This window comes from Adiantum capillus-veneris, chromosome 20 (genome assembly GCF_014529385.1).
Source record: "Adiantum capillus-veneris isolate H3 chromosome 20, ASM1452938v2, whole genome shotgun sequence".
Lineage (NCBI taxonomy): Eukaryota > Viridiplantae > Streptophyta > Polypodiopsida > Polypodiales > Pteridaceae > Adiantum > Adiantum capillus-veneris.
The window spans coordinates 90,609,142-90,620,212 of record NC_140950.1 but is presented as its reverse complement, the minus strand read 5'-3'; the positions used below and the strand labels follow the sequence as shown (position 1 = coordinate 90,620,212).

Here is an 11,071-nt window from a genome sequence, read left to right as displayed (position 1 = left end):
CAGACTGGAGGCTGTGCAGGTTCAGAGCGGGTGGATGTCGTGCAGCTTCGCTCCCATACTAAGAGAGATGCCAGAAAACTCAGAAAACTGCACATCAAGCGTCTTTGAAACCTACTTGATTAATGGTCAATGATCAGGGCTTGTTAACAGGCCAAGTTTAATAATTAATGTATGCCATATGCGGCTTAAAAGGGCCAACATATGCCTTAATGATGCCAAAAATGAGTATGCTTGAAGTGAGCACATATGACAGATTATGATCTAGAACTGCAGTGCTTGAAGTGCTCTGCCAGCCTGTCTTTACGGCTCGTCGATTGGAGCTACCGTGAAGAAGTTATGGCACTTTGAAGTTTAAGTCGGTTGCAGATCCGTACCGGATTGGGCAACTGCAAAGCTGAGGTGACAAAAATGAAATGAATGCACCAGGATGAAGTGCTCAATTGCAGGAGCGCGTCAGTCTTTTCAGATCAGTGATCGTATTTACGATTTCCAAGATATTGACCGTTAAAGATTCACCAGGGGTCGATTCCATTCCAGTCTGGTCTGCTCGATTGGTGTGCCATCCGGGAATTTTACAGCCTCGGCAGGGTTCGAGGATAAGTGCTCGAGGAGAATCTTGTCCAAAATGTCATCACTTGCAGTGCATTGAAAGAGGGGTATGCTGATGGATCCGTGCTCGGCACTATCGGGGTCGAGATTATGCTAAGAACAAGTGGGTTACTACTAGTAAGCAGATGATCCAAGTGATGGTGTTGTTAATAGGCCGCCTTGGCTATCAAATATCATCAAGTTGCCAAAATGTGCTTGACCAAAGCAACATTTGCTTTGGTCAAATAGTACAAGATATAGCTGTTGAAACTTAGCTATCAAATATCATCGAATTGCCAAAATGTGCTTGACCAAAGCAACATTTGCTTGTCAAGTTGGCATTGTAGAAGATTCTGCGAGAGTAAAGAAGTTCAAAATTTGAAATTTAAATTTAACGTACTTATCAATTTTCTTGAATCCCCGCCCTTGGCATCGGAAGTCGTAGCATGTTGTAACATGATTGTCGACGTTGGATTCAACTCATAGCTGTGGATGCCGACATGCTTTCAATGTGCTTCACGTATTTATTTTGCATGCACTCTGGCAAGCCATATATGCCTTGACATGACCATGCACTCAATGCCTATAGATATGGAGCCGTGCTCCTAGAAGCCTTGTTGTTTTCCTCTGCTCGATAGGACAAGAGGAAATATGAAAGACATACTAGCCAATGAAATCTATGGCCAACTAAATCTATGGAGCCTTGCTCCTCTTTCTTGTATGACTGAAACTGGCAGCAGATCTTGTTGTTACTTGCTAAAATCTATCTGTAGAATGTTGTAGGTTGAATTCATACACGGATGAAGAAACCCTTACAAATGGAATAACATAATCATTTTTTAGTGCATCGAGTTCAAAAAATTTGCCTAGGAGCCATGCCCTAGCATATTCAAAACTCCAAATTAGTGAGAAAAATGCATGTCGGCTTCTTGAATCGCCATCACTAGTCAGCCTTGCCAAATAGCTTGACCTTACAAGTCACATGCCTTGCCTATATTCAACTTTGCATGTCAAAGGGCAGAATAAGCCATGACCTTGTAGGCCAACCTAAAAGGTATATTGTATGCAAGTAATTATTACGTCACCTTGGTCGAGAAAAATTTAAAACAACCTTGTCGCCGATGATCAACAAAGAATCGAGCTTCTATGCATGCTTCTTATTAATTTAAGCTTTGCCCTCCAATTGCTAATCCAAGCACAAATGTCAAAGTGTTGAAGCCTTTACTGCTCGACTCTGGCTACACAAGCTTTGCTCATGAGTACCCTTGTACGGAGCCTTGCTACCTTTGTAGTACAAGTCACAGGTTGACTGGCCTTTACTGCTATGCAACCTTGCCAACCTGCATTAACTATGATTGTCATCAGCAGTAGCTAATCACGATCGCTTGGCCACTCCTCATGGGTTTTTGGCATATGCATGACCACTCCTAGTGGGTTCGTAGCATAGATGCTCCTCTGCTCTTCAACGAGAGAGAGAGAGAGAGAGAGAGAGAGAGAGAGAGAGAGAGAGAGAGAGAGAGAGAGAACCCGAAGGCAAACTTCCAATCCCTCCATGCCTCCATGGCTACCCTGCTCCCTGAGCTCTGATACCCAATCAAGGACCAGAGAGGACTGGACCATGCAACTCTCCACCCAGCCTCGCTATATATAGACTCATAGACTGCTAATATATAAGCACCCCTTGATCGCATGTTCGTCCTAGCCCTTGGCCGCCTGCCCGGTCTTACCTCAGCTGGATAGAGATGGCGCATGCCTCGGAAGAACATAGCATGTGCTATTTGGAAAGAAGGTGCACGTTTTTTTTTTGGCCTATTTTGCTCCACGTCTCTTGTATGTCGCAACTCTTGGGGCCAAACTCTCATCTAGGAGGCTTGAGGGATGGGATTGGCCATCTTCCAAGCCTTTGGGAGGTGACATTGTCAGAATGATCTCTTGCCCCCCCCGCGTAGGGGGATAGCCTCTTGCGCAGTGTAGGTCTAGTTTTGGATGAGAGTAATGGAAGGCGTGGTGCTTCCTTTCTTTGGTTGTGATATTACAGGCACAATCGCCAAATCGTTGCTCAAAAGGTTTAGGATGGGCAGGCATGGGAACAACTTACCCAATGGGGAGGAGAGTGACACCCAGGAGAAGCGGAGCACGTGAACCTCGAACCCTCAACCTTGAGAGGTTACAGCAATGTAAAGTTTCTCGCTACCAGTACCTTCGCGGTGCTCAAGTGGTAAAAGAAAAAAAGTTTAGGATGTTCGTGCACAAGGGGAGATTTAACCCATAAGAGCTGCCGGCGCGCGGTGCAGGTATAAGAGGCGGCGTGGGTGCCGGAGCGTAGCATACTTACCTGGGCGGGGTCAATCGGTGATCAGGAAGGCCAATGGCCTAGGGTCGGCCCCTCCATTGCACTGAGGACGGGCCGCACCCTAGCATCTCCCCTCTGCGGGAGAGTGCACGTCATAATTTGTGGCAGCGGGGGCTCGCGTTCGCGCGGCCCCCATTCCAATTTCCGATTTCAAGATAGCCTTACGTGTGGTGTATCAGCGTCAACGACCGTGCTGACGTCGTCTGCCTGAACGCATGCCTACGAGAGACAGCTGCACGTGGTTTTGGTTGTCTCGTGAATGCTGGTTAGAAAGGAATCAGCAGTAACAGAGACACAGTCCAGGGGCGGGGCTTGGATCTTGTGTGTGCTTTGCGGGCAGGACGCTTGATTCTTTTTTCTCACATCTACAGACGGCACTCTCTAGAGAATCATTGGTGTTTAGTCTTGTGCTTTGAGGGCAGGACGCTTGATTTCTTCCTCACATCTACAGACGGCACTCTCTAGAGAATCATTGGTGTTTAGTTGATTTCAGCTGAGCGCAGGACCTCCTCGCCATTAGTCGTGATCGATTTGGCTCAACCTCAACCTCCTCCCATGGATACGCGTTCACCGCACGGTGCAGTTTTGCTCTCAGCAGCATCATGTGCAGGCGGCTCACTCTATTCCATACACAAGGCCTCATCGCCATGGATATGTATGCGTACCAACTATTTTGCTGCAGCTCGGCAAATAGCAGGCCTTGGATCGAGCTCACCAGTGTCATGCATTATATTTCCATGACCAGGCGCCAATACATGCTTCCTATATCCAGCTGTCCACTAGGATGATATCTATGGCTGTAGGTTTTGTGGCATCTTTCCGCTCTCACATCGAGACAGTGAGTGGTTTTGTGGCGGACAACCTGTAAGTCCACATTATAGTGATACAGTTGAGAGAGAGGTCAGCAAATGTCGTGTGGAAGATATCGTTCGTTGCTTTGGTCTCCATTGCACAGTAAAACCTCTACACCCCCTTTGTATCTTGATAGTCCTTGGTGCCAGCCAGTGTCTGTAGATGATACACCGCGCTTGCACTTGCTGTTATCTGTTGTGGGTGCTCTTTGTTCCATAGCTTTGCTATGGCGTCTGTGGTTCTTTTCTGAGTGAGCTTGCGGGCGAGCACACTGCACATGGCCTAAACATCGTTTGGAGTAGAGAACAAGTGTCATGGGTTTAGGTGAAATTTATCTGCATCAGACATCATACAATGTGGAAAGAACAAGCGGACCAAATCTCGTGCGATGGGTGAAACCGCATCATCAGACTGCCTTGCAGTACCTTCAGTGCGCCAACATGGATTTATGCCAACAATGGGAGACGTGACTCAGGCTTTCTATCAAATTGCGCTTCAACTAGGGTCTGTCGAGGACGCACTCACTCGAAAGTCTTAGGAGAAGTATGCAAACACACTCATGGTTACTCTTTTGTCCACAATAGCTCTCGATGCATATGCTCGAGCACGTCTCAACAAAAATCCTCTTCTTTTGTACCACAACTCCGCAGTTGTCCACACAATAATACTTCACAAAAAGCATTGGAGGTAAACTCTCACCCCCCTTTGTTTGCATAAACTGCTGGCCAACTAGTGTAGGACGAAGGTCTCGCCGTTTAGATCCAAAGAACTGTACTAAATCTGCGGCAGAGCTTTGCTCCTGTGGCAAGCAATGGAAAGGGGCCCGGGCCATTTCTGTAGGGTTTGTCTGTACAGAAGAGCATCGGAAGCTCAATGGAGCCCGTGAGTACAAGCTCAGGCTGCTCTATGGCATCGTCTTCATCAGTCGTTCTGGAATATGATTGAGAGGGGCCCCCTCACAAGGAGGCAGCCCCTTGCCAAAAATTCAGAGTATGGTGCTTCAACTGGGCCGTGGACACGGTATTCTTTAGTAAAAGGCGAAAGAATAGTTCGCTCTGTCCTCAACCCACACCTTACTTCACGCCTTCGTGGCCTCCTGCTACCTGCTCCATGGCCCTTGCGCCCTCGCATGTGGGATATCATCCCGCCCGTGCTCTCTTACTCCCGTCCAGTCATCTGTCTCGAAAATGCCACGGGCGACAATATGCACCCCCGCATACTTTGGCCCACCGAGGATAGGAGCGAGGTTCACGCTTACCTTGACAGCTTCATCTATCAAAATGCTCTCTAAGTGCGGGTAAAGTCGCCACGTGCCAGTAGTGCACCCAATATGGTTGAGCCTGTTGCGTGGGCCTCTCTTGGAAAGAATCATCTTACCCACCTCCGTAGCTGCTGGAAGATATGTTAGGGACTTCATGGGGAGACAATTGTGACGCCTTTCTTTATCGAGCATAGGCTGCGAATTCGGCTAGCATTATGTAGTAAGAGAAGCTTAAAAGATGCATAAATAATCACAATATTAAGGTCTTGGGAAGAGGGATAGTGGAGATGGAGCTCCAACAGCCTATTCCTTGCCTCCAAGTTAGCACATTGACTTCTTTGAGAATAAATGCACACAGCGGTCAAAACATTTTATACCTTAAGGCTGGCCTTTGTAGTAAACAAGCACAAAGACTGAATCTGAGATTATGAGTCCATCTTAATTATCACCCCCCCATGCTTTCTTCAAGCCAAAAAGAATGAGGCAAAGCTTGACTTTTGACCATACATCGTGCCATTTTCGTCAGTGACCTGTTTTTCCTCTCAGCAACACCATTTTGTTGAGGTGTATAAGGCACTGTACATTGGTGTTTTATCCCACGACTAGCCAGAAATGCATTAAATTCATGAGACATATACTCCCCCCCTCGATCGAAGCGGAGGGTGCCCATAGTACATTTCGAGACATTTTCAGCCATAGCCAGAAATTGTTTGAAGCACATAAAAACTTTGGACTTCGTTTTAAGCGGAAATACCCATGCATGCCTGCAGTAATCATCAATGAAAGTCACGAAGTAAAGGTAATTGCCCAAGGACGGAGTTTGCATGGGCCCGCAAACATCACTATGCACAAGCTGCAACTTGCATGTGGCCCGAACTGAACCATCCTTTGGAAACTTAGAACGCTGCATCTTACCCAAAATACAGCCTTCACAAACATGTTTGACAGGTGCTTCAAGAGGTGGCAAAGAAGCAACCATATCAGATTTCTGCAAACGCAGCAAACTGGCAAAATTCAGATGACCAAAACGTGCATGCCAAAGTTTTTGCATCTGAAATAGCCCTTGAATCTACAACAGCATTTGCAAAATTTTGTCCACACTTGTCATACAAAGTGAGCTTATACAGCCCATGACACAAAAGACCAGATACAACAATTTCATCACCAAAGCTGAGATCATGAACTGTACATCTCTCATCCACAAATTTGACTACAAGTCCAGTCTAGCAAGTGCGGATACAGACAAGAGATTCTTCTTGATCCCAGGTACATAAAGTGTATCAACAAGTGTGAAGGAACTGCCATTTGCAGCAATAAGCACAATCTTGCCAACTCCTTGAACCGGATAAGAGGCATTGTTGGCACAAGTGACTGAATTCCCATGAGGGACAGACTCGAGAGAGGTAAACAATTCACGATGTGAGGTAATGTGCTTTGTAGCACCACTGTCAAAATACCACACATGTGAATCTACAGCAACTGACAAGCATGCATCGTGGACAGCGGGATTGTAAGTGCACTCTGCGCTAAAAGCCCATTCTGCATCAACATCAGCAACACAGTCTCCTTTCACATAGACTCAACAATGGCTGCATTTGTAGTGGAACCAGCATTTGCAGTGGAACCACCCTCTTTCTTCTTAGCCTCTTTGGCCTTCAACTTAGGACACGACTTGATCAAGTGATCATTAGCTTTACAATAATTGCAACGCATCTTGTTTTTCCCCTTATCACCAGAATTGCCAGTCGAAGTGCTGTTACCAGAAGCATTAGGAACAGAAGTTTGCCACTCGCAGCAGAACCATAAGAAGTGGTTGCATTGTTGTTACCACCCTTTCTTTGAGAAGCAATAAAAGTTTGTTCAACTGCACGCTGTCTAGTCCTGTTTTTTCTGGAAAGTGACTCTTGCAACAACAATGTGCACAATGCATCAAACTTGACAACTTGTGGATTTCCTTGGGTCATAAGTCTCCAAGTACTAGCAAAAGTCTGGTAAGAATCTGGTAAGGCATCAAGAACAGCCTGCACAAGGGAACTGTCTGAAATAACTTCACTTGCAGAAATAAGTTGCTCGTTTATATCCTTGACACTAGCAAGGAAAGTGTCCATATCATCTTCCTCGTGCATAATCTTTGACTCCGGCTCTTTACGCAGCAAAGCAATTTTAGCCTCATTGCGGCTTGCATAAAGACCTGCTAGAATATCCCAAGCCTGTTTTGCAGATTTTGTTGAACGAATGTGAGGAACAATGGTGCGCTTCATAGAGAACGCAATCAATCCATGAGCTTGCGCATCCTTTACATCCCAACGAGCTTGTTATACCGTAGGCAAAACAACTCTAATAGCATCAATCTTTGCAGCAAGACCTGCAACATCCTCAACATCGCCTACATCCTCAGAACCAGGACGTACATCAATGCCCTACACAATATTCCAGACGCCCTTTGACACAAGAACATGTTGCATCATATAAGCCCACATAGGGTAGTTGTCCCCATCCAACCTGTCCTCACCAGCAAACATCTTGAACACATCTGTGTTGTTGTCAGCCATGGTAAATGTTGCACCTGATGTGAAAACTACCCGAAAATAGCAGAAACGGAGCGGGAACAACACGTGCTATATAGCACAAACCGTAGAAGACTATAAGGCACCTGTTATGCAGAAAACGGCACTGATAGAAAATTTGCACAAAATGACAAAATAGCATGTGCAGTACTGTCTGTAGTGGAAACGGAGGCCGAAATGAGCCCGAAATTTTTGTCGACCTACGAACGCTTGCCAAAGCTCACTGAAATCGGGGAAAGTGAGCAGGCGTTGTCAAGAAGTTAGCGGTCTTGCCAGGAAGGAACCGGGCCTCTTGCTGTGAGAGTTTGTGAGGAAGCTCAAGGGTTATGAGAAGGAGCTAAGATGTAGATAACATAGCTTCTAGAGCTAAAGAAGAAATGTAGCCAAAGAAGCCGCTCACTTTCCCTTATACACACGTGATGGAGAGAACTCATGAAAGATAGTCAGAACAAAACAAAAATGAAAACATCGAGATTACGATCATATCGTATCATAGGTAGGATAAAAGGGTTAATGGATGAGTTAATGATATTTAATCTTTGTTGTCCAAATAAGCTACGGATTGCTCTTTGGAACTGTAGCTTTGTGCTTACTATAATGTATATGTTTTGTCTAGCGATTGGGATTAGTTTTGAGTACAAATCCTCTTGATTCACAATAAAATAACCACATTCACATCAAAAGAGAAGTCATAGTCAATAATAGGTAGTATGATGGGATCTGGTGAGAGAAGTACTTCGTTGAGCCTTTCAGGACCAAATAGAAACACTATGCGTTGCTGAAAGTGAATCTTCTGGCTAATCCAAATGTTGACCCTAATAGGTTGCACTGAATGGAATTGAAAGAAATTACCTCTATGTGGATTATGGTTATTCATCAATGATATACTCAGTATGTTCAAAGATAAAGGTGTGAAAGAAGTGAAAGGAGAAGAAGAAGAGAGTTTCTCTCCCAAGCCCTATTGTTGCCCTTAGGCAATAAGGATACTGCGGAGAGAGAAGTACCTGTAGCAAGGAGATTCTAGAGTTTGTGGAAGAGAATGAGAACCTTAAGAGAGAGAGATGCTTGTGGAAGATGAAGATATGGTTACTAACCTTGTGCACATAATTGTTTCCCGCAAGAAGGTTGTACCCATTACATTGACAAGGTTGCTTCTTGAATACCTTCCAATGAAACAATTAGGACACAATAAGAGAGATCAAAGGAGTAGTAAAGATAAAATTAGGGATAGATCTAAGTGTGGTGGTGGTATTAAAGATAGATAATGAGGGATAGAGATAGAATTAGAGACAAGTATTGGACTAGATATGCAAATGAAAGGAAAACTAGCAACATATATCTTACATGACAGCAATCGCCACCACCTTAATGGAGAGAGAAGATGAGGCAAGACTTCAGCCTTTCTTCAAGAGAAAGTGTGGCACTAAGATGAGTGTGTCACAATGGAATTGAGCTATTCTCACTCACTCATAACTTGCCTCAATGAAGAGAAGGTTGCCCTTTTTATAGGTGAGGGAGCCATGTTTTACATAATCACTTGATTAGGCTAAAGAGTTAGCCCAAATCAAATTTTCTTTTGGATATTTCTTAAAATGGGCAATATTAGGACTCAAAATATCATGAAATTCAGCATTTTTGGTCGTTGAGGCTCCATGTGGGTGCATGATGTATGTGGGCCCCACCTAGGCATCTTCTGTGTGGCTCCAGCAGGGGGTCCCAACTTGTGTGTCTTGTCCTTCAAGGCATCTTTGAGGTGTCACATTCACATGCTTACGTCTTTTACCCTCCAAATATCTTTTTTTATGGAAAAAGACCAAGATTACCTCTTTTCACTTGATTAACCTGTTTACCGTCTCTTCTTGCAGTGTAGTTGTGAGAGGATTTTTCACTCTTTTCCCTGTAAACTTTGACCTGTAACTCGGATTGACATGCTTCAAAAGGAAAAATTGGCCTACTAAAAGAGCTTGAATTGGTTTTGGCCTTTTCTCCACGCCCTTAGGTCGGGGTTTTCAAATTGGGATGGTCCAAGAAGCTTTGGATCTTCCTTTTCATAAAGTCTTCTAGTAGGCCCTTCCCTCTTGTATGTATCCAAGAGGGTATGCATTATTGAAGGGTTATATTATTAAATAAATTATGAAAAGAAGAAACTAATTTATATATGGTAGGGTATAGCTGAGATATTAGAAGAAATATACAAATGCTTTTCCCCCATACAAAAAGAGGCACAATCATTGATACTTCTCTTGCAGTACTTTCTAATAGTAATGTACGTTTATATTACTTCAAAGGTAATACTAAGGTATGATAGAAAGCTTTTATTTATGCAGATGAGTTATTATATGAAGTATACTTATGCGTCAAAAGTCACAAGATAAATCGTTTAATGCCCGTTCCCACCATATACGTGCCACAACACGACATCCACCCCCTCTAAACCTGCACATCCTCCGATATGTGCCACATTGTCTCTATGTAAGATCAGACCTCTTGTACATCTTCCTTGATTTTTTTTTCACTGGATGATTCCAGAGCTTCATGTTCACTTTGATCTTCATCTGTCTTTTGCTCTTCTTCCTCATCAACATCTTCTAAATCATTGTCTCCTCTTCTCTTAAACATTTTGATCCTTTTTCCCGTAATGGGAATCTTTAGTTCTGTACCATCTAGTTCAGACAAGCTGTAAGTAGCATTTTCATGCACATGCTTTACAACATACGGTCCAAACCATCTTTTTGAGAACTTACGCATGACTGTGTGTTGGTTATCAAGGCTACTATCATACCCTAAAACCCAGTCACCTTTGTCAATTGCTTTGCTCCTGAGACGATGTCGCTTATCAAAGTAGTCCTTGTTTTTCAACCTTGCACTTTTCAGTCGTTCTTTTGCAGCTTCAATGTCTCCAGGTCTTCTCTCTAGTTGCCTTATACGCAGTGCAAGGAGACCTTCCCTGCTAAGCCCCTCTTGCCAAGGTAGTACATTCCATGTGGGAATTGTATCTTCAATCGGCATCACTAGCTTTTGACCATACATTAGCTCCGTAGGCATGTAGCTAGTTACTGAGCTATGTGTTGTACGATCGGCCCATAAAGCATATGGTAACAATTTTGGCCACTCACCAACTCTTCCTTCGCAAGCCTTAGCCAAAGCTTTGATGATAGGAGGATGCCCTCTTTCACTCTTTCCATTGCCTTCAGGGTTGTAAGCTGTGGTAAGAGAAAGCTTGATTCCTAATCTGGTAAAGAACTCCCTTGCTTCCTCAGCATCCAGCTCACCTCTATCTGCAGTGATCTTTCCCACACAGCCATAACGGCAAATCACCTCATCAAGAAGGAATTTGCACACAAATTCTGTGGTTTTAGCTCTTAATGCTCTTCCTTCAATCTGGTTAGTTAGGGCCTCTCGTGCAAGAACCAAGTATCTCATCTGCCAGAGTCCTAAAGGCATTGTGAC

The 11,071-nt window shown here is 44.3% G+C and overlaps 1 non-coding gene and 1 pseudogene across 1 annotated transcript; one reads left to right on the top strand and one right to left on the bottom strand.

Annotated features, from left to right (window-relative positions):
- Positions 1-2,915: 2,915 nt before the first annotated feature.
- Positions 2,916-3,077, top strand: LOC147432873 (U1 spliceosomal RNA). The gene has a single exon (XR_015185604.1). It is a non-coding gene; the product is annotated as a U1 spliceosomal RNA (small nuclear RNA).
- Positions 3,078-4,752: 1,675 nt separating this feature from the next.
- LOC147432872 (U5 spliceosomal RNA) lies at positions 4,753-4,868 on the bottom strand (annotated as a pseudogene).
- Between the last annotated feature and the right edge of the window lie 6,203 nt (positions 4,869-11,071).